This window comes from Hippichthys cyanospilos, chromosome 1, assembly GCF_059441005.1.
Source record: "Hippichthys cyanospilos isolate Australia breed blue-spotted pipefish chromosome 1, RoL_Hcya_1.0, whole genome shotgun sequence".
Classification (NCBI taxonomy): domain Eukaryota; kingdom Metazoa; phylum Chordata; class Actinopteri; order Syngnathiformes; family Syngnathidae; genus Hippichthys; species Hippichthys cyanospilos.
The window spans coordinates 34,677,985-34,702,417 of NC_142369.1; the positions used below are offsets into that span (position 1 = coordinate 34,677,985).

General features: G+C 40.3%; 1 protein-coding gene and 1 long non-coding RNA gene across 2 annotated transcripts in view; one reads left to right on the plus strand and one right to left on the minus strand.

Moving 5' to 3' along the window:
• Positions 1–24,433, minus strand: part of nr6a1a (nuclear receptor subfamily 6, group A, member 1a) — a 146,892-nt gene that overhangs the window by 82,774 nt on the left and 39,685 nt on the right. The window lies entirely within an intron of this gene.
• LOC148430200 (uncharacterized) lies at positions 10,229–22,952 on the plus strand. Its single transcript, XR_015865126.1, has 2 exons — positions 10,229–10,499; positions 21,041–22,952. It is a non-coding gene; the product is annotated as an uncharacterized LOC148430200 (long non-coding RNA).

The window sequence follows — 24,433 nt, forward strand, 5'->3', positions numbered from 1 at the left end:
TTGAGCTGGTGCTGGGTGGAGGCGGAAGAGAGCAGAGACGAACCCGCAGAATTTTTTATTTTTTTTTCTTAAACGAGAACTTTTCTTAAACGAGAACATATCACCGGCAATATCCTTCTCCTTAATCCATAATAGAAGAAGCCTCTCCATTTTGTTGTTGACCAAGGTCCATTCCCTGGCAAGGAAAGTCTTGCCCTTAGAAGATTGCCGAGCGGTTGCGGCCAAAGTCACTAGCAAGGTCAACTATGCGTGCGCCTCCTTCATATTTTTTTATTATCTCCTGCTTCGTTTCTATTGTCATCATCCTCTTACTTTTTCCTTTACCGCCACTTGCAATTTCAGAAGCCATGTCTAACAGATAAAGTTTGCAAAGTCTTCACAACACACTGACCAGCTGTGCCATCAAGCTGGATGAAGGTGTTCAGCCAATAGCATATCGGCATTTCTGTGGTGGACGTGACGCCAGCCAATAGCATATCCGCATCTCCGTGACTATGACCTTAATCGACCAACAGCATATTGGCATCTCCGTGACTGAGACCGTGACTGTGACCTTAATCGACCAATAGCACATCGGCATCTCCGTGACTGAGACCGTGACTGAGACCGTTACTGGGACCTTATAAGACCAATAGCATATCGGCGTTTCCGTGACAAGCGAGAAAAGTTATTTTTGTTGATGCAGCAAAGCGAAAAAAATAGTGCGGACACACTGACCGGCATGTTGGATTGTTCGTAGGACGGTTTGTGAAAGGTTTGTGCGTAAGAGGGCGACAAAAAACGCTGCGGTCCACATTCGTAAGATGAAAAATACGTAAATCAGGGAGTTCGTAAACCGGAGGCCCACTGTATTAAATATAATGAATGAGTTTGTCAAATTATTAAACTGTTTTTAGGTATCGTTAAATAGTTAAATGTCAGTTCGCCCAATGTAAGTAAGTCAATGGGATTTTTTGGAATTGAAAATGAGGATTTGTGGGAAAATGATACATTTTTGGAATTAGAAAAAAAACATGCAGTCCTCTCGTGAATATGTAGAATGATATGAAATTGGAAGTATTAAAATAGAAAAACTATTAAAAATGTGCAAACCCAGTTAGGGCTCTAACCACAGACTCTACACCTGTTAGTCTGGTATTTTAACCACCATACTAAGCAGCCTTTTTGTCACAGATGTCACAGATAAAATTCCAATTGACAATGAATGGGACTGTCTCCCATTGGGCGTCAATGTTGAATGGGTTCAAAAAATATGAGATGATGGAAAAAATATCTGCTTTGTGTGAATTATTGGAATGTTGGGAGTGATAACATGCTCTCAAGGCAGTGAAGCGACCGTGTGATTTGGATCGTTACAGCGGTTGCGTCGTGTTGACAGACGCACTTCCTTATAAACACAGTTAACTGTTTCAACGCAATTCTGTGAGTTCATGCGTTGGCCACGTGATTGTTTTAAAGCAGTACGTGCACCTACGCGGGGAATGTTCTCTGAGCTCGGCGCACGCATCGGCGCATCAATGTTGCCAGACCCATCACTAATTCAAACGATTGAATCAGACTCCTCATCTCTACCCAACGTGGTGCTCGCCACGAGGTGATTCTGGTATTTAGATCACAGTGTTCCTTTTCAGACGAATCATAAAGGTGTTTGTAGAGACGAATTTCCATAAGCGATAGTTCGTACGCCAGGTTGTCCACTCGTAAAGAAATTCCGGAAGATACGCATTGGGGAAAATTTGTATCGCGTGGACTCAGCGCAGAAAAGCATGGTTGTTGAAATAACGTCATTTTGACGAGTGAAACCTTGCGGCGATTAAACCAAGCCAGCACTTGAAGACAGGATAAAAGTATAAAATTATTATTATATTATTATCATGTATTATTATATTAGTATTAGTATTAAAGATGAAAGATGGAAAGTGACATTATGCAAGAAATTGAGTAAATTATGAAAATTGATGTTTATTGTAGATATGGCAATTTCTTTCTTTTTTTTTTCAATGTTTTGTTTTTGTGAAGGGAATCATATACAGCAGGTCCGCAGTACCGGTCCGTGGCTCAACTGGTACCGGGCCGCGTGGGTTGCACCCGAAATAATGTTTTGGAGATGATTCAGTTAAATGGTACGCGCACATCAAACGCGAACGAGGCGAAAAAGCGGAGCGTTTTGTATTGTATAGTCAATGGAGTTGACTGGGTGACTGGGCGCGAATGCACGTCGGGCGACGCGATGGACGCGCGCGGTCACGAGAAGCAAAATTTCGCCTTTCGAGTGTTTTTTTTTTTCTTTTTTTTTTTTTTACTTTTTCTGCGTTTTGCGTCGCCACAGCCAATCAACTTCGGGAACATTCAACGGCTCACGCGGGGAGCAGGAAAGAATCATGGCGGCCGCTTTGCCTTCACCGGGAGCGTTCCAACACGGCCAGCTGAGCTTTCAATACAAAAAAGAGGCAACCAAGAGCACTCACCTGGCTTGTAGAAGGGCGGAAGCGAGAACTTGGGACAACTCGTATGTGCAGCGTTTGCTTCACTTAACAGCTGTTGAACCATAGTTACTGTGCTAAGCTAGCGATAGCGCAGCATTGTCAGCACAATATTTAGCACGGTGTCGGCCACTTGATTGCGACATTGAAACTTTTATTTTTTGGCAGGCGAGTATTGCCACAAAGAATAAACGTGCTGTCAGTGAAAATATTGGCTCTGTCACATCCCCGAAATGTGAAAGTTCTCAGCAATGCTCGTTTTTCCGGATCTACCGTAAAGTGCACATCTTTATGTCTTGTAATGTGCAATGCTTTGCTGAATGAATAAAAACCAGGCAGGGACGCTTGAGCGGTGAATTAGTGCCGGCAACGCATGAATTCGCTCGCCTAGCTTTTTCCCTGTGCCATGGCATAGAAAAGTCAATCTTGGCTGATCTGTGTCCTAGTCTTCTTTAAGCGATTTCTCTGACAGTTTTTAACTTCAGTCAGATTGTCGATAGCACAACACGTTTTTTATATTTACCGTATTTTTCGAACGAAAAGCCGCAACTTTTTCATCATGATTTGAGCCCTGCGGTATATAGTCCAGTGCAGCTTATCTGCTGGTTTTTCCCACCGGTCAAGCAAATGTGTGTTCAACGAGTCAGTTTATGGTTTAATATAGTCTATAGTCTAACTTGAATAAGATCTTGTATAAAGGTTTATGTTGTGTAAATTTGATGGTAAATGGACTTTCACTTACATAGCACTTTTCTACCTTGGGCACTCAAAGCGCTTTACACTTACTAGTCATTTACCTACTGATGACGCAGCATCAAGAGCAACTGGGGGTTCAGTGTCTTGCTCAAGGACACGTCGACATGCTCTTGATGGTCATGATTTTTTTTCCCTCTTCTCTTTCTTTCTTTTAATGTGGGCTAGCTGGACGGTTTTGTTTTTAACTTCAGTCAGATTGTAGATTGCACGGCATGTTTTATGTTTACGTCCGAGACATAGATTTGTTGGAGTGAAAAATACCTTGTTATGAAAAATGTATGATGGCAAACATGATCCTGTTTTAGAGGAGTACTACTGTAATTTAAGAAAGGTAAAGTAGTTTAGTTTGGTGGTGGACATGAAAAAATGTTTGGCTCAGGATGGACTAGCAAAAAATAAATAGAGCTGAAATGGTTACAGTCTTAATGGCATATAGTTGCCCACACAACAGTGAATTTTGAAGAAGATTAGCAATAATCCTAAACACTAGCACCATAAAGTAAAGAATTGAATTTGCCCTTAAAGTGTGCAAATCACGATCTTATAGCGAACAAAGATTAAGGTGAGCTATCACTAGGCTTTGCACAGGAGATTTAGTTTTTTTTTTTTTAGAATCAATAATTCTAGGTTTGACTTACTGCCAGAAATGCGGACCAAACTCTGACATCGGTCATACAGGGAGCAAACAGCCCAAACTCCAATCCACCCTCAAGGAGCCCGCCGAGGTTGTAGAGCTGGTCCACTGTTACAAGGCCAAGACGAAAACCACACTGCTCCTCCTGAATCCAGGGCTTTTAGAAACTCTGCGCGGTTCTTATCTACCACCGGGGCCTTTCCACCAAGAAGTTTTTTTGACCACCTCAGTAACTTCAGTCCCAGAGATGGGAGAGCCCACTTCGGAGCTTCCAGACTCTGCTTCCTCAAAGATAGACGTGTTGGTGTTCTGCCCACCAGTTCCGGCGAATTTGTTTCTGGTGAGGTTTGGACTCCTCCAAGGCTGCCTTTGTCACAGACTCTGTTCATTACTTTTATGGACATAATTTCTAGGTGCAGCTGAAGCGTTGAGGGGGTCCGGCTTGGGGGTCTCAGCATTTCATCTCTGTTATTTGTAGATGATGTGGTGTCATTGGCTTTCTCAGACCGTGACCTCCAACTCTCACTGTAGCGGTTCGCAGATGAGTGTGAAGTGTGCACATCCAAATCTGAGACCTCAGATGGAAAAGGGTGGAGTGTCCTCTCCCAGTTGGGGATGAGGTCCTGCCCCAAGTGGAGGAGTTTAAGTATCATGGGGTCTTGTTCACGAGTGAGGGTGGGATGGAACGGGAGATCAACAGGCGGATCGGTGCAGCATCTGGTGTGTTGTGGACGCTGTACCGGTGATTTAAGTAAATATGTGCACTGCAGTTATACTTGTCTTAAATAATATGTATTGCATTAAGACTTTTCACATTTAAAAAAAAAAATATATATATATATATATACTGTATGTATATATATATTTTTAATTATAGTTTTTTTTTTCTTAATGTGAAAAGTGGGGGCGCTTTTTTCAGCTAGCATGACCGGTTTTGGAACCTATCTACCGCAATAGACGAGGGTTCACTGTGTGTGTGTGTGTGTGTATGTTTTTATTTTTACTCACAATCAAGAAAAGTCACGAACTGGAATCAAGTCAAAGAATCAAGAATGGAACCAAATTTGTCCAAATTCGAATGCCCAACCCTAGATACAATTCAATGATGCAAAGATTTTCAAACCTAACAATAGTCAATTGTTTTTATTTTATTTTTTTTCAGATTCAAATCTTTTTTGGTTTTACCCCATATCACCAAAATTATTTTTAAGGATATAATTGTGTATCCTATTGAGTATATAATTAATCAAACTTTCCTAACTTTACAATGGTTTATCTGTACTCCATAAAGTGTTGTCCCTTGTGTGTACCAGTCTTACACTTTACTTAAGGCATTTTGTTCATTTCTTTTCAATACGATATGAATAGCTTTTCTGTTGCACTGTTTGAATTTTTCAAGGACAAAAAATCTTCTGAGGTCAGTTGGTACCTTATTAAATAACATGTTGCATATACTCTATAGCACACTTTATTCTGTATATCTGTGTTTGCATGAAGTATTTATAAGTACAGTATAATCTATACTCCAATGTGAATGGCACGGCTGAAACATGCGACATATTTTCATTCAGTAAGAGGTTGAGAGTGTTAACAAATTTAGCAAATAACAGCTTTTAATGTGGTGGCATTCATAGACCCTGCCTCTTACCACAGCTTCCTCCAACATTTGATGGAATTTGCCACTGCACAATGGTTGGAAAATACACTTCAAAGGCAAAGACCCATCTAATCTCCCTCACTCCGCACATTGCAAATTTGCTGTGAAAATGAGATCCTGCCATCCCAAGCCTTCTTAGGGATCTGAAATAAGGATGAGAATTTCATCTTGCTCTCTCCCTCTATGCATCACCCATCCTACCAACTCCTAACATTGAAACGTAAGGCTACTGTACATTGAAGGCTTGTGCCGCAGTTCGGGAGCATCTATACACCAGCCATTTGCATTTCAGTAGAAAGTTTATCATTTTATTAAAGTCGTACGACACATATTGTAAGTAGGATACATACTGTAACCTACAACAAGAGAGACACTAATTATGTCATAGTTCAGTGACTTTTTTTTCCATATGTGCCTTTTATGACATGGGAATACAAACCAGCTTTACAGTAATTAATTGAATCAGGTCAGTTCACACCGGTAGGCAAACATTCTCTATCACATTGTGATACTGTGTCATTTATAATTCAGATTTTGGCTGCATAGCTACGCCATAGAGTTGGAGGTACCCATCAAGTACTGTATATTGTGAGCTACTAGTGGCTAGTAAAGGGGCGGGATGTAGCTAGCACAGTTGGCCTTTTGCCAAAAAAAAAAAGTACATTTATGTCCACCCATCGACAGTTGTGAAATTTGTCACTTGACTGACATACAGGGCTGCCAGTCATACATAGGTCTGTTGCATGCCTCACACCATGTACGTCTATACTGTACTGTATGGTTTAATTATGCAACGTACACCAATATGTATTTTGCATACATGGATTTTTAAGTGTGTGTGCATGTGCGTGTGTGTGTGTGTACAGACACAGTGGGCCCCCGATTTACAAGAGTAATCCGTTCCGCGGTTGGGATCGTAACGCGAATACGCTATATTGTGGGCAATCCAAACTTATGTTAATTCGCTAATGCATGTAAAACCCCAGGTAAAAACATCAAAATTGTATATAAGTATTTAAAAATACAAAGTATAATAAGTGCTACGCATATATAATATACATGTAAACAATCAGAAAACATCATGAATAAAAAATATAGAAAGGGTTTAGTAACCATTGAGTGGCGCTTGTTATTGCCATATTCCCTAGTGAGGGTAGCCTAGCCTAGGCTCGGCTAGCTTAGCCTTCTTCGTATTTCATGATTATCTCCAGCTTTGTTTCCACAAAAATCATCTTCTTACTTCTCTCTTTAACATCACTGGCAATCTTGGGACCCATGGCTAACCCATTCAAGTTTGAATTAAGCAGTAAAAAGCTACAATAAATAGTTATTTTAAGCACTCAAGAACACACTCAAGATCCAGTCCGTAGCATGCCGCCATTTTGACAGTGACGCTAACCAATAGCGGACCAGTATCTTAGGGAGTCGTGACGCAGATGAACTGCAGACCAGCATCTGAGTGACGCGTTGCAGCACAGGCAGCTTGACGGATCAGAAAATAAGAGCAATTACCGAAAAATGCCTGAAGATGGAGACAAAACAATACAAATACAGCCAACCCCTAGCGTCAGAGCAGTTGTTTTAGTCGTAAAGTGGGGAAAATACCGCAAAGAGGGGAAACGTCGCAGATCACGCAATATCAATAATATAGATGTCCTCAATGTCCTCTACTAACAAGAGCAATTAGCACACTATCTTCCATTTGTTCCAGGAATCCATGGTGAATCTAGCAGTAAATGTCTCAAAAAGGTAAGAAGACTCTTTTCTACCTGCTCTTCTCAACTAGAAGATTCAGTCAATTCGAGAGCCCATCAAATCTTTCCTTTCTAACGGACGGATGACTATCCTCATTCCAATACATTTTTATATATCATGCATGCACGTGAATTTAATGCGCTAACCAGGAACAAATATTCATACAGAACATAAAGCAAATGGTCCCTAATCAACACAACACGAAACTCCACAAAACAAAATAAGATAAAATGAAACAAGATGATATACAAAACAATGGAAGAAAACCCCAACCCAAATACATGCATAAGAACGAAAGCACTGTCTATACTGTACAAAATAATTTGTTACAAATGTGATTGATCATGCTGCCCCATATACTAAGATTAACAAACTGATTAACAGATTAACAAGAAAAAAAACTGACAAACCTTCCATGCTTTGACCATACTCTGAATTTAATTTGATCACTTGAAAAAACTGTTTTCATTTTGTTTGTCATAAATGTACTGAGAAATGAATAATTTTCATTTGGCCAACAGTTTTTTACATAATATTCTGGTACAGTAATTTCATGGGAAATGAGAATGTATTTTGCTCTCCCTTTTTTATTTTTGCTTCATCTTATTTTTTTACTACAAAAGTTTCAAAGAGTAGGAGTTGTCCACTCGCGATATTTGTGGGAAAAAGCATGTTCCATACAAAGACTCAATAATTGTGCAACAAAAACAAAAATGACACTTTATCTCCTTTTGTTGTTCTGTCTTGCAAAGCAGACTAAAGTATTATGATGAAATCCGAACAGAAATCATTTTTAATTGAACCACATCAAATCAAATTCTTTTCAATGAAAGATCGATTCTGAAACGAATGAGACCCCCCAGTAACGGAATCGAATTGTGAGACTGTCACAGTTTGCCACCCCTAATGTTAATAATATCATAAATACTAGGATTGGGAAAAAAACACTAAACCCACAAGAACGAAAACGAGATTTTGGCAAATTTTGTAATATGAAATCATTTCAAATATAAAAGCTTTCTTTATTGGGTAAACCGAAAGAAAATTAACAACTTAGCATGAAGATGTTAACATGAACAGGAGAGACACTTTTGTTACAAGCTCTTTTTTTAGCTAGAGCTGGGCAAAATACATGCACTTAAGAAAAAAATAAGTTTAGATAATTTAGATTAAATTGTCTGATCGTGACACTGAGAGGAAAAAAGATGGTTTTTGCCAAGAAAAAGTGCATCCAAACACGTATTGGTTTTAGCTGGTCGCATTAAAGCAATCTTATATTGTAATAGCATGGAACCTATTTGTCGAGACAACATTTGCATTGCCATACTTGACAGCACGTGGGTGGGGACATGACACACAGCATCGTTGACAGGTGTGTGCCCCGCCCCACATTTTGTCTTTTTCAAAGCACAGTATTATATATCTGTATCAGTCTCACAATGGCTATGTTAACATTCAGTTAATATTCAAGTTAAGGTGCTTGTTTACCTGCTTTAGTGAAGGCAGACATGTTAATTGTGTCAGCCATATTGAAACCACGCATACGGACAACATCATGATGATCACTTCTTACGTCATACTGTCAAGAAAACAAATTTAAGTCACTTGCGAAAGCAATATATTCATCAATTTCTTCTTCGCTTCAAAAGTTTGGCTCTTATTAGTGTGCCCATTTACATGGCATTTAAAAACCCTGATATTCCCAATATTTAGGTTCTAAACTGTGTGTAAACAGTCAATTTTACAGAGCTTTTAGTCGTGGATTTAAGAAGAAAAGAAACACCAAGCTGGCAGACGAAGTTTAGGTTAGGTTACAAAAACACATTTCCCTGTTTTTGTTCACGTTTTATCAAAGGGAAGGACTGCGTCAAAGTCACTGTTGTGCAGAAAACACGTCTTTTCACAAAAAAAGCTCAAAATAGTTTGGTATCACTTAAATGACCGATTTTCAAACTGATTATTAAAGAACAGAATAAGGATAAGACGCTTACTTTCTATTTCCAGGTAAGGAGTGAATCCAATCTTTCATAGGGTACCACCAATTTACCACCTACATAATCAGACAATACAATATTGTGTCGGCCTTGAAAGATGCATCAAATTGCTCAAAATCAGATATTGCGCTTGGCACTGAAAGAGATAAATTACTGTACTGATCATTGTGTGGTTTCTGAGCATGTATATTGGAAAATAGCGAGGACATATAAAACATAAGTGCAAAGGAAAGTCAGCTTTTGAAGGGGCGCTTTAAGGGTACATATAATGAGTGTTTTATTGTTGAAAGATTACAGTATATATTACAGTATTTGTTTTAGTTTTAATTGTTATACAATACATTTTTGAAGTTTTTGCCAATGGATCATGGCTAATCCGCGGCCATGCTCAGTTGTTTCTTGTGTGAAGTCCCACAACAAAATTGATTTGAGGTTCAAGTTGTTTTTCTATAGTAAGATCCATCATATGTCGCTGGGTGTTCTTTCCCTTTTTTTCTTCCAGAGCCATGTCACAAAGACTCCACCCATGATGGCTGTGATTCAATGGAGAAACATTCTGCTTGTACTGGTGTGAACTCAAACCAATCACAGCACCTCATGCTCCTCCTCCGCTACCAAGTCTTCAGCCAATCCCAGGCATCGTCGCTCCACACATGACACTATGCGCTGCTGTCCATCAAATGCCTCATATGTAATACATGCACGAAAAGGTGGAGCAGTTCGCCAACTTGTATCTTTTCTTTTGTGTGTTTGTTTGTGTACGTATGTGTGTATAGGCGTGACTGTGTGCACGTGAGTGTGTGAATTTGTGCAGAGTAAGGGGTGGACACATGTGAGAATGTGGTCTCTTGTATATGTAGCTGTGGAGAAGACTTGAGAGAGAGGGAGGGAGAGGGGGAGTGGGGAGGGAGCAAGGGAGGGAGAGGGAGAAAAAGAGAGAGATTTGTGATCCACTTGTATTTGCAAACTCCTGGCTGAGGTCCCACTGGCGGCAGGGAGATCGGACAGAAAGAGTGCATGTCATGATTGTGTTCGAGTGTGTGTTTGTGCATGTGCCTGGTTGAGACATACAGACAGAGAGGGGACGCATTCAAATGCATTTCACCAACACAGGCTAGGTTTTATATTTTACCCCTGAATATGGAAGGGTTGCCCCATTTCAGCTCTGCAATCACCATAAAGTGCTGTTGCCTAACTTTTGGTGGGACCAAAAGCTGATGGTAAGTATTTGCACTGAATGACCTTTTCTTTTGGCCAAAACCCTTACTAGTAAGGCATGTTTTGAGCACTTTCTTGTGTTGATTGTTGCGTTAAATATTTGCCTGACTGTACTGCATGTTTCAAGTTTGAGCGAAATTTTGACAACCAATTGTAAAACAACTTAAGTTTCAAATAACTGTTTTAATAACGTTTTTACTTTCAGTAGACAGTGGCATGCTGTGTGATCTTTAGCTGTGTGAAAATGTACGGGTCTTTCTGTGTGCAAAGGCAGACAGCGATAGTATGTGGGAGAAGTTTGAGAAGAATGTATGTGAGAGAGAGCAACGAGACAGAGATTGTGTGTGCTGGACAAAGTGTGCCGAGTGTGAAGTGTGTGTGTGTGTGTGTGTGTGTGCGGGCGTGCGTGTGTGCGTTTGCATGCGTGCATGTGATTTAGTGTTTGCTCTGTGGGAATGTAGACTGCAGCAGGCAGTAGCTATGTTTGACTGGGAGGAACTGAGCCAGACAGAAGACAAAAGCGAGCAGGGCAGTCCAGACAGGGTAGGTCAGCCATTAGAGGCTGGAGCAGAGGGACAGGGCAGCCAGCTGCTGCTGCGATGGGAGGGGATCCCCAGCTATTAGTGACCAACAAGGGTTAAAGATGTATCCTTTAACATTGTGCTTCCAAAAGTGGTCTACTTACCTCTTCAATTTGCTTTGCATGCCAGTTGAAGGAGGTAAGATTCAGTTCCCTGTATCATTAGTTTAACTCTTTTAAGTGTATAACCATGTTGAAGTGTATTCCTTGCCATGGTTTCCAAATCCGCATACAAGAAAAGGGAAATGCAGAATAGGAAGTCTAAATTTAGAGCTGGTTAAATATAGCTGACGAATAGGAGAGAATGTCTTTTTCGCACAGGCAATATTTCCTTTTTTTTTTTTTGCTTTTTTTTTCCCCCCATCAATTCACTTGGGGAATTATTGGAATGTATTTAGTGACAGGACACGATGGTTTTTCCTATGTGGCCTTTTTTTGTGCTGGTCTGCTCTTGTCCAAAGCTCTTAATCCACTGCAAAAGTTGAGTGCATTAAAGAGTAAATGGCAACAAGAAAAACATCCAGACAGATGAACACAGGGCTGCTCCATACTTACAAAGGCTTAAATTATGCTAGTAGGAGAACAACAATCGTTCAAACGAAAAACAAGTCTTCATTTAAGAAAACTCTGTGTGTAAAAACCTCCTAGGTTGAAAGCAAAGTAGAATACCTGTACATGTAGAGTCTTGTCATCCTGATACACATCTTAGCCCACATCCACTGGTAATGTCACAGACCCATTTTCATTTGTCGCCTGACTCAAAACGTCAACGTTTTTGATGTTATACAAATGAAATGTGAGAAACCATTTTCTTCAGAAATTAGTGAAGGAATACCATCATGAATTTTTTCATTCGGGGATTTCAAAGAACCAAATTGTTTTATTACAACAAACTTGTGTGAAGGATTATCATCAACTCTTAGATGTGGTGTCCTGTCTGACTCTGCGTCAGACGATGGGACCTCCCAGCATCACTTGTAGGGCTAATGTTGTGTGTGAGGTTCAGAGAGGGCAGCAGTTGTGTAAGCAGCTCCTATGACCCTTCAACTCAGCCCTTGCCTGGACTCAGCTGAGACCTCAAAGGACTTTGGTCCAATGCTTGACGCGCTCTAAGCCCCTCTACATGCTTTGTTCCGTCACTGGCTTGTGTGTACCTGGATTTGAATAGAAACCAGACAGATATACAACCTCCTCCTTACCAAACACAACACACACACACACACACACACGTACGCATGCACTCGCACTCACACACACACACAACTGACGGTCTCCTCTGACACCACTCTTGCACAGGACAATGAGGATTTGTTAGTGCTCAACTGAACTGCAAGTCCTGAACACAAAGCATATAACCTCCCACTGCAGTCCTCAGACCGGGAGTGCAGCGTGGTGAAGCACAGGCAGGCAGGACAGCAGCAGGGGGGCCCAGGGTGGGGATTGGGAGAGAGTGGGGGTTGTGTGTAGGGGTGGGATTAGCAGACAGGAGCTCTGCGTTGGGGGATGGGAGCCAGAAATGAACAGGAAATTACTGCCTTTGATGAGGCGGTGGCAGATTCGCAGGGACTGAACTCCTCTAGGCATCTTCCCTACCATTAAAAAAAAAAAAAACGTCTGAGCAGAAAATGACAGAACCCTTCGTGGCCCTCATGTGTCACTTTTGTCTGGGTGCAATGGACCTATACAAGTGCTAAGTAAATACTGGCTAAAGTTTGCTTTTCTCTCCAAACTCCATCTCTCTATTTGAACTTTTCCCTTCCTGACTTTTTCCTCCTCTGTAGACACCAGCCTCTGACCATGTCATGGGAATCCTATTAAGCTCAAAGTTGATCCAACCCATTTTCTCCTGCTGAAAAATCTGAATCCCATCCACGTTGCGAAAGAAAATGCTTGAAAATATGCCTCCTGAGCTAATATTAAAGAAAAAAAATCTACAAAGAGCCAAGTCTAATAATATTCTAAATAAGCCTTTTATCAAAGTGTTAAAATGTGGAAGTTATCTCATGTGCATTTGGCCATACTTAAAACAAAACAGCACAAACACCATTCACAATAAATTGGGGATATTGTGAGAGACTCATTGTGAGAGATTTTTGGGATAGGGAGGCAATGTATTGAGGTAATAGACACAACTCATTTTGTGTTTTTCTACAAAACGGTCTCACTGTGTACAGCGAGTCTGCTCTCCCACTAATAACAATATCCATAAATTGTTTGGAATGATGTATCTTATGAAATGGTTCATGAAACAATCAGTTAATATTCAACATTTGAAACTCTTGCATGACAAACACGCAAGCCCTTCCATGCTTTAAGTGAGGTTCTGAGCAAGATGGGAATGTGTGTTCAGTGAATATCAAGGTCGATTAGAGAATTTCGTCTGGTCGAGCTACAGCAGATTAGACATTGCCTGCCTAATAAAGCAGATACAGGCCGCGGGCCAGTCGTCTGGCGCTCTGACCCACATTGCTCTGATGTGCACGTCACTTCCTATTACACTGACAATTGGACGGCTCATCAGCTGAGTGCTCCATGATCTGCATAACCTCCCCACAGGCATAGCCTTGCTTGCCGTAACCTCATGTTGTCACTAACTTCAAGAAGTGTAGCGTGAGTCACAGAGAGGCATTGCCACTGCGCCTGTCAGGCCAAAGTGTCTGTGGTACATTGGTCACCCAGGCAAAATGTTGAACTTGATGCTAACAAATCTAAGCTTCAAGTCATGGCATGTCATGTTAAATTAGTGCAACAGAAACAATAACCCTTCCTTTTCCTTGTCTTTATTGGTTTTTGTGTCATTGGGCGATTCTTGGGGGGGGGGGGGGGGGGGGGGGGGGGGGGGGTTTTAGTGCTATTCTTCAATTGGATACAACTCTGCAAATAATGCAGAGTGAAAACTTGAGTGTTAGTGCATATTACCCAAACAAAAAATACAAATGATTATAAACACTCATCAACTACCTCAACGAGTACTCAACCTAAAAATGTCTTAACCATCCCAGTTGTTAGAGAGCATCGCATGTGTCCTTTATATAAAATGTAAAGGGTTTGGTGGCAGTTCTGCAGCTGGCTGACAGACAAGTCTGTTTGCAGGCAGCTAAAAGATAATTGGCAGCTATGGAGTGAAAAGCGGCCTCAGCAACAGATAAGGACTGTGCGGAAAGCACCATAATCAGCAAGGATTAGCAAATGATAAATCATGGGTTCACATAAGTATGCTGTCACTGCGAGAAGAGCGAGAGGTGAGGGGAAAGCATAAGAGGGGAGTTTGTGAAAGAACAGGATAGAGAGAAGAGAATGAATAGAGTTGAGGATGTGGATGTTTTTCTGTAATTCAAAAGAAAGACAAAATAATACCATCTAGCAGGTCAGCAGGAGAGAAGGGCTGTGAGGGGAGAAATTAAAAGCTCTGCCAACACTCTGGCTAATACAATCTTCTGCCTGTCAGATTACCTCTTTTAATCCAGGAAGGTTTAACGCCTCTTAGAAATCTGAAAGAAGACATGAATTCAGCAGAGATTTTCTTTCCTAAGAGAGAAGGAAGGTGCCGGGGAGGAGGGTTAAATCTCTGAGCAACTCAGGAAAGCACCAGCCTCAACAGTCATCAAAATTCTCAGCAGAGGATCAGCCTTTGAATTCAACCTAGCTGACTTTGACCACCGCCTTATTCATTTGCTTTCAGTGTCACTTTTAGGCCTTATTTGAATAAAACACAAGACTGTGCGTGCAGTTTGTATTGCATTACAAAAGTAAGGTAACTACTGTACTTTTTGCCGTAAGGTAGTAGTGCAATGCAGTACACCTCAAAAAATGATAATAATTTACTCAGTAAAAGTCAGAGTAAAACATTGCATTTTTAAACTGAAAGTCCAGGAAAAAAAACGTGTACATTCTGTTTTTAGTATCCACTAAAGCAGAGATGAATGTGGCAGCAGCAGAGGACTAGTTGAATGGGGACAATACGTACTCAAGATGGACATATGCCCATTGCTTTCACTTCATCAGAGATAAAGACAAGAAAAATATAATAGTTAGGTGCACTTTGCGCGTAATGCCTAAAGAGCTGTCCACTTCACCAAATAGCACCAGTAATTTGACAAACCATTTAGAGCGGTGCCATAGTAACGTGAAGTTAGCGAAAAGAAAACACACACAGGATCAAGAGTGGGGATACAACAAAGCAGGCAACATGCATTGTCCTCTCGGTCAGAGATGCCACTTCCACCTCAAGAGGTCAGGAGACTCGTGAAGGTGTATGTCATGCATAGAAAATATGCTGCCATTTTCCACAGTAGGTTCGCCAGCAATACTAAATTAGCAATAATGACGAGGTAAGCTAACACTAATTTTCACTGTACAATTGCTATAGTCTGTAAATAGTTGCGGTCAATTTGTATCAAGATGAAGAATACAAAAACTCACGTTAAACAGTATGTCAAACACAATAACGATTGATGTAGGCTAGCTGTCCCTAACCTAGCCAACTGTACTTGAATTTGAATATTAACATTTTAATTGTTAAATGCAGTGTTTCTAAAGCATAAACAATGCACTATGCTGTGAAGCTAAGTAATAAAGGGATTAAAATACAAAAAAAGAAGATTTTGTATCCTGTCTTTAAAGGTTTACAATACAATACAGAATAAATGATTTGTACTGTTTTTAGGCCTTCCACTAAATATAGTATGTTTAATTGCAGCAGAGCAAGGGCAACATCTGAAACATTGTAGTTTTGGTCAGTAAATTGGTAGTCCTTGTATCAATTATTTGAGTTATTTATATTAAAAAGATGAAATGTTAAACAAAATTGAATAAAAAAAACTATTAAAAAAAAAAGCATAGCCCATCTCAGTCAACTCAGAGTATAAAGTAACTGCTCCTTTCACTTGCTTTTTTGGCCAAATAAAGACTTTTAGTCACAGGCTCCATGGCTGCAGAGTAGAACAGACTGCATGTGGGCAGAAAAAGTCAAAATCAAAATCTGGTTTATCCTTCTGTCTCCGAGTGTTTAAAAAATAAAATCAAATTTGTGATTTTATTGGCTGAAATAATAGGGCCTTTTGACACATTGCAACATATTACTAAAGTATTTAGTCCATGTCCATGTCTGCACAGATTGAACTAATATAAAAAAAAAAATCTTTGCGGACTACAGATAAATGTTACAGTTCAATTCAGATGACGCTCACAAAAGGATGCTTTTATCCCACTAATTAAGACTTTCTCCAAATTATGGCGAAAAAAAAATAAATCAAGCCATACCTATTAATTCTCTCAGGCGTGCTTGCACAAGTGGATATGTCAGAGTCAGATTGACATTATCAAGTGCTTCTGTATTGGGTTCAAAAAGGCACACAGCAAAGAAAAAAAATAAAATAACAGTAAACAGACAGGAGCATCGGCAGGGAAAAAGGCAAGAATACTGATGGCTACCAGGACAATCAGAGAAACAGACAAGCAGGGAAAGGTAAGTCAGAAACACTGGATGATTCGTTTGAGGAAAGTATCACCACTGAGAGTCATGGGTTAATGCTGAGAAGCAAGCTGGCAATGAAGAAAGAGGCTGGGTTGTCTATAGTCAAGGTTGCTAGTGAATGCCTGCAGCCTTGGCCGGATGATCCATGGCACGTGGATGCTTAGTGATTCTGGAAAGGCTTGGCAGTCGGCCCAAAGGAGTCTTTCAACTGGAGCGGGGCCAGTCTAGCCTCTCATACTAGACCAGTGGTTCTTAACATTGTTGGAGGCACCGAACCCCACCAGTTTCATATGCTCATTCACCGAACCCTTCTTTAGTAAAAAACAAAATGATTTTTTTTTTTTTACTGGTGCAACGAAATAAATTGTGCATTAATATCACCTTGTGCAAATAACAGAACCAACACAGTGGGTAAAAGTACCAGTTCCCCACCGCGACGTCGTGAGTCCGTACGGCAATCGACCCTTTAGATCGCCGGCCGCAGGAGCTTATTTGCCTGGATCGGCGCTCGGGAGAAAACGGGCTAATTCCGGTGTGTGGTCCCGACTGAGAAGGAGGTCTCACTCTGCTGCTTGTCCAGCGCTCTCAAAGCGGACCGGTTGAAAGTCTCACTCAGACACATATACAGCTCTCTCTAAGCGGTCTGATAGGAAGGTCTCACTCTGCTGCATACACCAGCAATGTCGGGAAAAGGAAATCTCAAAGCAGGACACATTCAATGACTGTGCCCACTAACTGCAGACTACACTGAGGCATGGACCTCTGCGGCGGAGGCTCCACCGAACCCCTGAGACCGACTCACCGAACCCCTAGAGTTCGATCGAACCCAAGTTAAGAACCACTGTACTAGACCCTAAGTGAGCCACAATCTTCAGTTGTTGACACTGAACAGATAAATTGCTTAATATGGAGTACCACAAAAGGATACGAGAGCTAATACAGCTGTGAAACATCCACATCAAGCCCGCCCTAACCTCATCATTCCTGGTGTTTGTTCGTGCATAGAACTTAAAAAAACGACGACGACAACAACTATAGACTGTGAATTTGAATGCCTTTATAGTTGTTTAATTGCACACACAACTTAACTTAATTAACCGTGTTTCACCAAAATTTGGTGGGCACCTCCTTGAAAAGTACTTCTCCATAAAAATCTAAATTGTCTGCATTAAATTACAAAACATGCCAACAAATATCAAGTCAACACACTGCAGTTTCATTAAAATTTGCTACCAAATAAGAACATTTAGCTGCACAAAGCTGCAGTTCATATCATTTCATGTCTGCAATATTCTATTTCTTGCCAATCCGCTTTGCAATTTAGCAGTGTGTGAGTAATACAAATTACAAAATGAACACAACTGCAGTGGAAAAAGTCATTCATATTGCTTTCAGACAGACATAAAATGTACTATCAGATTTCAAGCTTCTTATGACTGCCAGAGCAAGTAAAGCATATTGTTTGATTTGATAGAGTTGGCCATGAAGAGAATTACTCGCAGTGCTAGTCATACCATCCATCTATTATCTAAACCACTTTTCTTCATGAGGGTGTTGGACATACTGTCTTCGGCCAGTATTCAGTAGTCTTCCATGAACTAGAAGTCAGCCAATTGAAGAGCGCACATATACTGTACAATCAATCATTTGCAGTCACTAACACAACGAAGAAGAGTTTAGAGGGCCCAACATACCTACCATACATGTTTTTGGAATGTGCAGGCAAGGAGAGAACATGCAAACTACAGAATGGAAGCTCAAGCAGGAAGCAAAACCACTACCTCTGCACTGTAAAGTGGATTAACCAATCTGTGCAGTGCTGGTCACTGAGATTTTATTACGATAAATGTACAGTGGACCCCCATGTTACAAAATCCCTGACTTACGTTATTTTCATGTTGCGACGTGGAATACTGAGTTTTTTTCATCCCCTCTTTCTGACATTTTACCGGATTTGCACCCAAAACAACTCATGACCCTAGGGCCATGCCTGTATTTGTGTTGTTTCGTCTCCATCTGCGGGCGTTTTTAGGTAATTAGATTTATTTTCAGTTGCCATCCCTGCATTCTGGTTTGCTATTTGTCGGCGTCTCCTCCTGAAGATGGTGGTCTGCTATTGGTCAGCCTCACTTGTATCAAAATGTCGCAATGGTAAAGCGTTGTTCGATTGTGAGTGGTTTCCAACTATATTTATAGTGTATTTTACTGCTTAATTCAAAGTTGAAAGGGTTAGCCATGGGTCCCAAGATTGCTAGTGATGTTAAAGAGAGAAATAAGAAGATGATTTATATGGAAACGATTTGGAGATAACCCTTATTAACTCGAACCCGAACTCAACCGTGGAACGGCTTCATCTCGGGGGCCCACTGTTTTTGCGTTGGATGCCAAGAATAGTGGAAGTACATTTACTGTAAACATACATCACTATTTTCTGAGCAGGCAACTGACCTATGGTTTGTTAGCCCATGTTAGCAAATCGTCGCGAGAGAAGGTACTGTTTCATTAACAGTTCTGAGGACGACAAAAATCAAGGGGTTGCCTCCATCATTGGGGAAATTTAGCTCCGTCTCCGTAAAGAATGACTTGGCAACATATTTACACAGTCAAATTCATTCATTTCCAGCTGAATCGAATCTTCAAGTTGGACACTACACTTCCCTGAGTCCCTCAAGGTGCACACTCAGTTATTCTATTGTACTTGAAGCTTACTTTGACATACATAAATACGCTGACTTTCTAAGGAGATGAAGGACACAGCTGCAGCAACCTGTCATGTTGTGGAAGTCCAAATATGGGCGTATTTGATAAGCTCCTGCTCATTGTGCTTCTTTTCTCTTGCCTGGCATTATTATAATTAGGGTGCATTGCAAATATAGACACTCGTTGACCAACAAGTGTTTGCACAGGAATGGGTTTATATACGAGTGTAGGATAAGTGAAAGTTCATTACTGAGGAACCTTAAATATTGCTGGCATCGGACCGAAACTTTGTACATTTAACTTAAATATCCTGCTTAATGGTGCTCAAACGGATGTCTAATATGTTCCCTGAAAGGAAGTATTCTACTACAGCTCATTGGCAGTACCATGGTCACAGGGCAACACTGCATAATTCTATCCATCTTTTTGACACAAGAATCAAAATACAGGTTACATTTTATGAAGTTATGTCGGAATTCAGGTTTGTTTCATTTTGCACCAGCTTTGAATGCAACAGTATGCAGGCCTGGCAGTAGACCGGCCGGCAAAACGACAGAGTACACTGTGTGCTTCTCATTGTTCAATGCCTGGAATGTGCTGACAAGGCAGGGTTCACACTAGTTCAGTCACATTGTTGCACTCTTCACTCAAGCCCTGTCAAGTTCTCATGCTTGCCCAGCTATTTTTACACATTATCCTTTTGTAAATGTGTCAGTTATTCAAAGTTTCTAGGGATGGCACCATTGTTGTTATTCAAATCTAGAAATGGGTATCACCATGCTTAACAATAAGGATGCAGCTGGTTAACCTTCAAGTTTACTCACATGAAAGAAAAAGGGAGGTAGGATGAGAAAAAGAACTATTTGAGAATAGTGAGTAAATATCTGAAACGTATTATATCTGAAACAAGTCCGAGTGCCAAGGAGGGAAGCCACTTTAGTGGGAGCCAGAGGGACTAAAAAAGTTATTAATTCCCTGTTTGTATGTAAATAGAATAACATACAGAAAGGAAATATGGGGAGATGCATTCTTGAATGTGGAGCAAAAGGGAGATTAAAAAAAAAAAAAAATCAAACAAAATGGATCTGACCATAGGTATTAAACAAAAACTGAAAACAAATTTCTCAGTGTTGATGTCTTTAGGATTCCTGCACAGCTTTGAAGAGGTACATACATTGTGTGAAGACCTCTGCATTGGAACTTCTGATGGGACATAGAGTACCATTTCTTTTTAATCACACTGATCAAACTGTACACCAGCCCTGCAAAGTTGAAACAAATCTCCTGACAATGACTTGCAATGCCAACTACCTCCACTTTCATTTGTGAATGAAAAAAACTTCCAACTTCATGACTTAAGGAGCCCAAATCTGTCACAAAAAGAGGATGGAGAACAAACACACCACAGTGTTCTATATTTCTACATCTGTTGAAGGAATCGAGCAAGCTAGTGGGGAGGAAGACAGGATATTGTAGAAGCTCAGACAGACATAGAAAGCATTAATAAAACATGGCTGCATGATTTTCCAACCTCAAAGAAGCGAACACACGAAGGCGCATTCCCAGAGCCGAAGCTGAGGTTCAGCGCAGGGTAAAGGGAACAGTAATCTCTAACTAGCACAACACTGCAGTGCACTAAGCTGTGGGGCACAGCCACGTTCTCTGATCACACTTAGAGAAGCATTAATTCTACTGCTTCCACAAGCCAGATTGACACCATCGTTTGCCCTGTTATTCATGCTATTTCAGATGTTTCCCACATCTTTTGTTCTCTCCTTTTGCTGCAGGTGGAAGGAGACAGTGTTGCTCATAATTCTGAAGAAGCTTGGGATGAAGATTAAACGATGAGCAAGTTTACCATCGAATCTGAAGAACTGCTTTAAGAAAATCCAAGCCATTGCATCATCATCTTTCTCATTCCTTCTGAGGAGCGCATCAATGTCGTTTTAAACCTCAACACCAGCATGGGGGGGTAACACACTTTTGGCACACAGTTTACACACCGATGCCAAGAGAAAAACAAGCAAAAATAAATAACTAAACAGCACTTAGGTTTGAAGGCTTCCATTTTTAACCAAATCATGAAATATGAACCTAAATTTAAAAAAAAAAAAAAAAAAAAGAGCTGATACCGTAGCAAACAACCAAACACAACATAATGTATCTCTGGGACTGCTGAGATTTTAAAACTAGGGATCTGGGTGACAACCATTGAGCTAGTATGGGTGTTTGCACTTGTATGACAGAAATGGAAGACACAATAAGACCACTGAAAGCAGCATAAATAAACTCAAAGGGGCTTTTTAAAATGCCCCATTGAGTTCATTTATAGATATATTTTAGGGCTGCACAATTAATCAAATTTAAATCACGATCACAATATGGGCTGCCACGATTAATTAAGATGATTCTCGGTGATTTCAACATTGTCATGACTTTAGATGTCAAATCAAGCAATTTCAGTCCTCCTACCACCAGAGGGCAAACGCAAGGCTGAGACTTCATTAAGCTGAAGAAATGGCAAGGCAAGCAGACAAACTGGGGAGAGATGAGGAGTCTATTAAAAAAAAAGAAAAAAAAAAGAAAAGGAAAAGCTTGGAAGAATTTTGATTGTTTGACGACTAGGATTCTCTCCCTCTGTTATAATGTAGTATTGTTTATATGCTGTAGAAAAATCACGCCGCTACACTCATTCGGTAGGCTTTCAGTCACCGGGTGTTATCTGCTGTCATTTAGCTTGTTTAAATATTCGTGCAAGGGTCAGGGTTGAGCTTGTTGTACACTTTACACTGGATCTGGAAAGGAGAAAACCTGGTGACAACTTTCCCTTTTCCGAAATGTAGCAGAGCCAATGTTTTCTCCTATAGTACTTTTTTTTTTTTTTTTTTTAAATTGCGTGTCCCTCGCTTTGCGGCAATACATACTCATCTGACAGAAGAAAAAAAGTTTCAACGTCGCAATCAAGGGGCCGATACTGTTCTAAACACAGTACAGTGCTGTCACTGCTGCACTATCGCTATCTTGACACAGTAACTTCAATTCAACAGCTCTTAAAAAAGGAAGTAAATGGTGCATGTACCAGTTATCCCAAGTTCCGCCTCTGCTATTCTGCAAGCCAGGTGAGTGGTCTTTCTTGCCTCTGTTTTTGTATTGAAAGCTCAGCTGGCAGTGTTGGATAGCACTGGGTGACCGTAAAACGGCCACCATGACATTTTGACTAAGTCCATACTGTGTGATTCTGGTACTTTTAACAGCTTCCTATCAGCACCAGAGTGAAATGGCATTGAGTTTCTCACTTGATTCCTAATATACACCAATTAGAATAAATTGGGTTTGAAATGACCAAAAATGACATTTTGACTGCTAAGTTCAAACTCAAAGTGATTCTATTCCTTCTGTGCTGTTTTTTCTTGCAAAAAAACCCTAAAAATTTTAAGGCCGTTGTAGGTGTTATTGTAATGTAGAACGTGCTTGGTTCTAAATAGGCTTCATTTCTTTTCATTGGTGCACTCAGCAAGTTAGCTAGCTGTGTTGCCCTGTGTGCCAAGTTTTTGCTGTGTCTTGCGTGAATTTGTTCTCATTATTATTTTCTTTATTTATTTTCATTTATTATTGTTATTTTTAAGTATCAAGCCTTGAAGCCTTATTTATTTACTGGTTGTTTCAAAAAAGTGCAATAAATAGACATGTTTGACCAAACATGATGAATCATCGTGATTTCAATATTATTTTGGACAGATATATATATATATATATATATATATATATATATATATAGACACACACACACAAACACACACATGCCCCATGAGGCCTAAAACCTGTCTTGGTGTCCACGGTGAACATTCAACGCTGTCGGTGAGTTTGAAATCAGCAAAAACCATCGACCGTTGACTGTACCCTGAGGAATGCCGCAGCACATCTATTCTCCTCCTAAAATGTACTGGGAACATTTCACCTATGCTGGATTCATTGTGGTCGCCTGGTGAAATTTATTTTGAGGTGAAACACTTGAACATGCTGCAATAAACATTCATTGCTGTCGGTGGGTTTATATGAAAGTAACTCACTGATCAATGAATGCAAACTGCGGTAAAACCTCTCAGCGAGCCTGATCCAACCACTGAGGAAATCAAGTGATGGCCTGCCGCTTTTGAGAACAAATATGAATTATATACATTGATTGAGCTCATTACTATCAATAATAAATTTAGAATGGTCAATGTTGTTTGTTGTGACAGTACTTATGATTGAGAATTTACCAGGACATGATATTTTAATGAATTTTACATTTAAAAAGGCGGAATAAACACTTAAAACATGCCTTATTGATATTTGAAAAATAAATTCCATTACAAAGTTCATTTTACATTTTTTTATCATATGTATTCATAAATATTGAGGTATGACTATGTTTTTGTTTGTTTTACTTAACTCTTTTTGATCTTAGTGTTGCACATTTCATTGTTTTGTTAGGCTTTCTGTTTACTGCAGAATCACTAAAAAGGCATATTTGTGGGTAAAGATAAATTGTGTATTATGTTTAGATTTCCACTCATAGTTGTACGACAAGTTAAACTTCAGAATTACAATTAGTAGTGTTTCCTTCAAACTTAAACAAGATGGAAAGTATCAATTGCAATAGATGTCTTGCAATAAAGCAGAAAATATGCAACATCAAATACTGAAAAGCTATCCCTAAATTTTATATCCAAATATCACCCTTGTCATGCATGTTAACTCTTTCGGGGCCAAGCCTTATCTGAAAAGGCAACCCTTATGCTGCGTGCAAACCGAATGCGAACGAGGCAAAAAAGCGGACAGTTTTGTGTTGTAGTCAATGGAGTTCGCGCGACCGGGCGCAATGGTGCGTCAGGCGACGCGAATGGAGCGACGCGAATGGAGCGACGCGAAGTGAAATTTCGCCTGTCACATGAAGTTAATTTTTTTTTTTACTTTTTTCGCGTTTCGTATCGCGACGGCCAATCAACTTCGGAACATTCGTGAGACACGCAGGGGGCAGGAATGAATCATGGCGGCAGCTCTGCGGTCACCGTGAGCTATTCAACACAGCCAGCTGAGCTTTTAATACAAAACAGAGTTAAGCAAGAGTACAGCATTAGAGTGCCAGTTGTTTTTGAGCATTTTGACGCATTTTTCAAGGCCGACAGAATATTGTT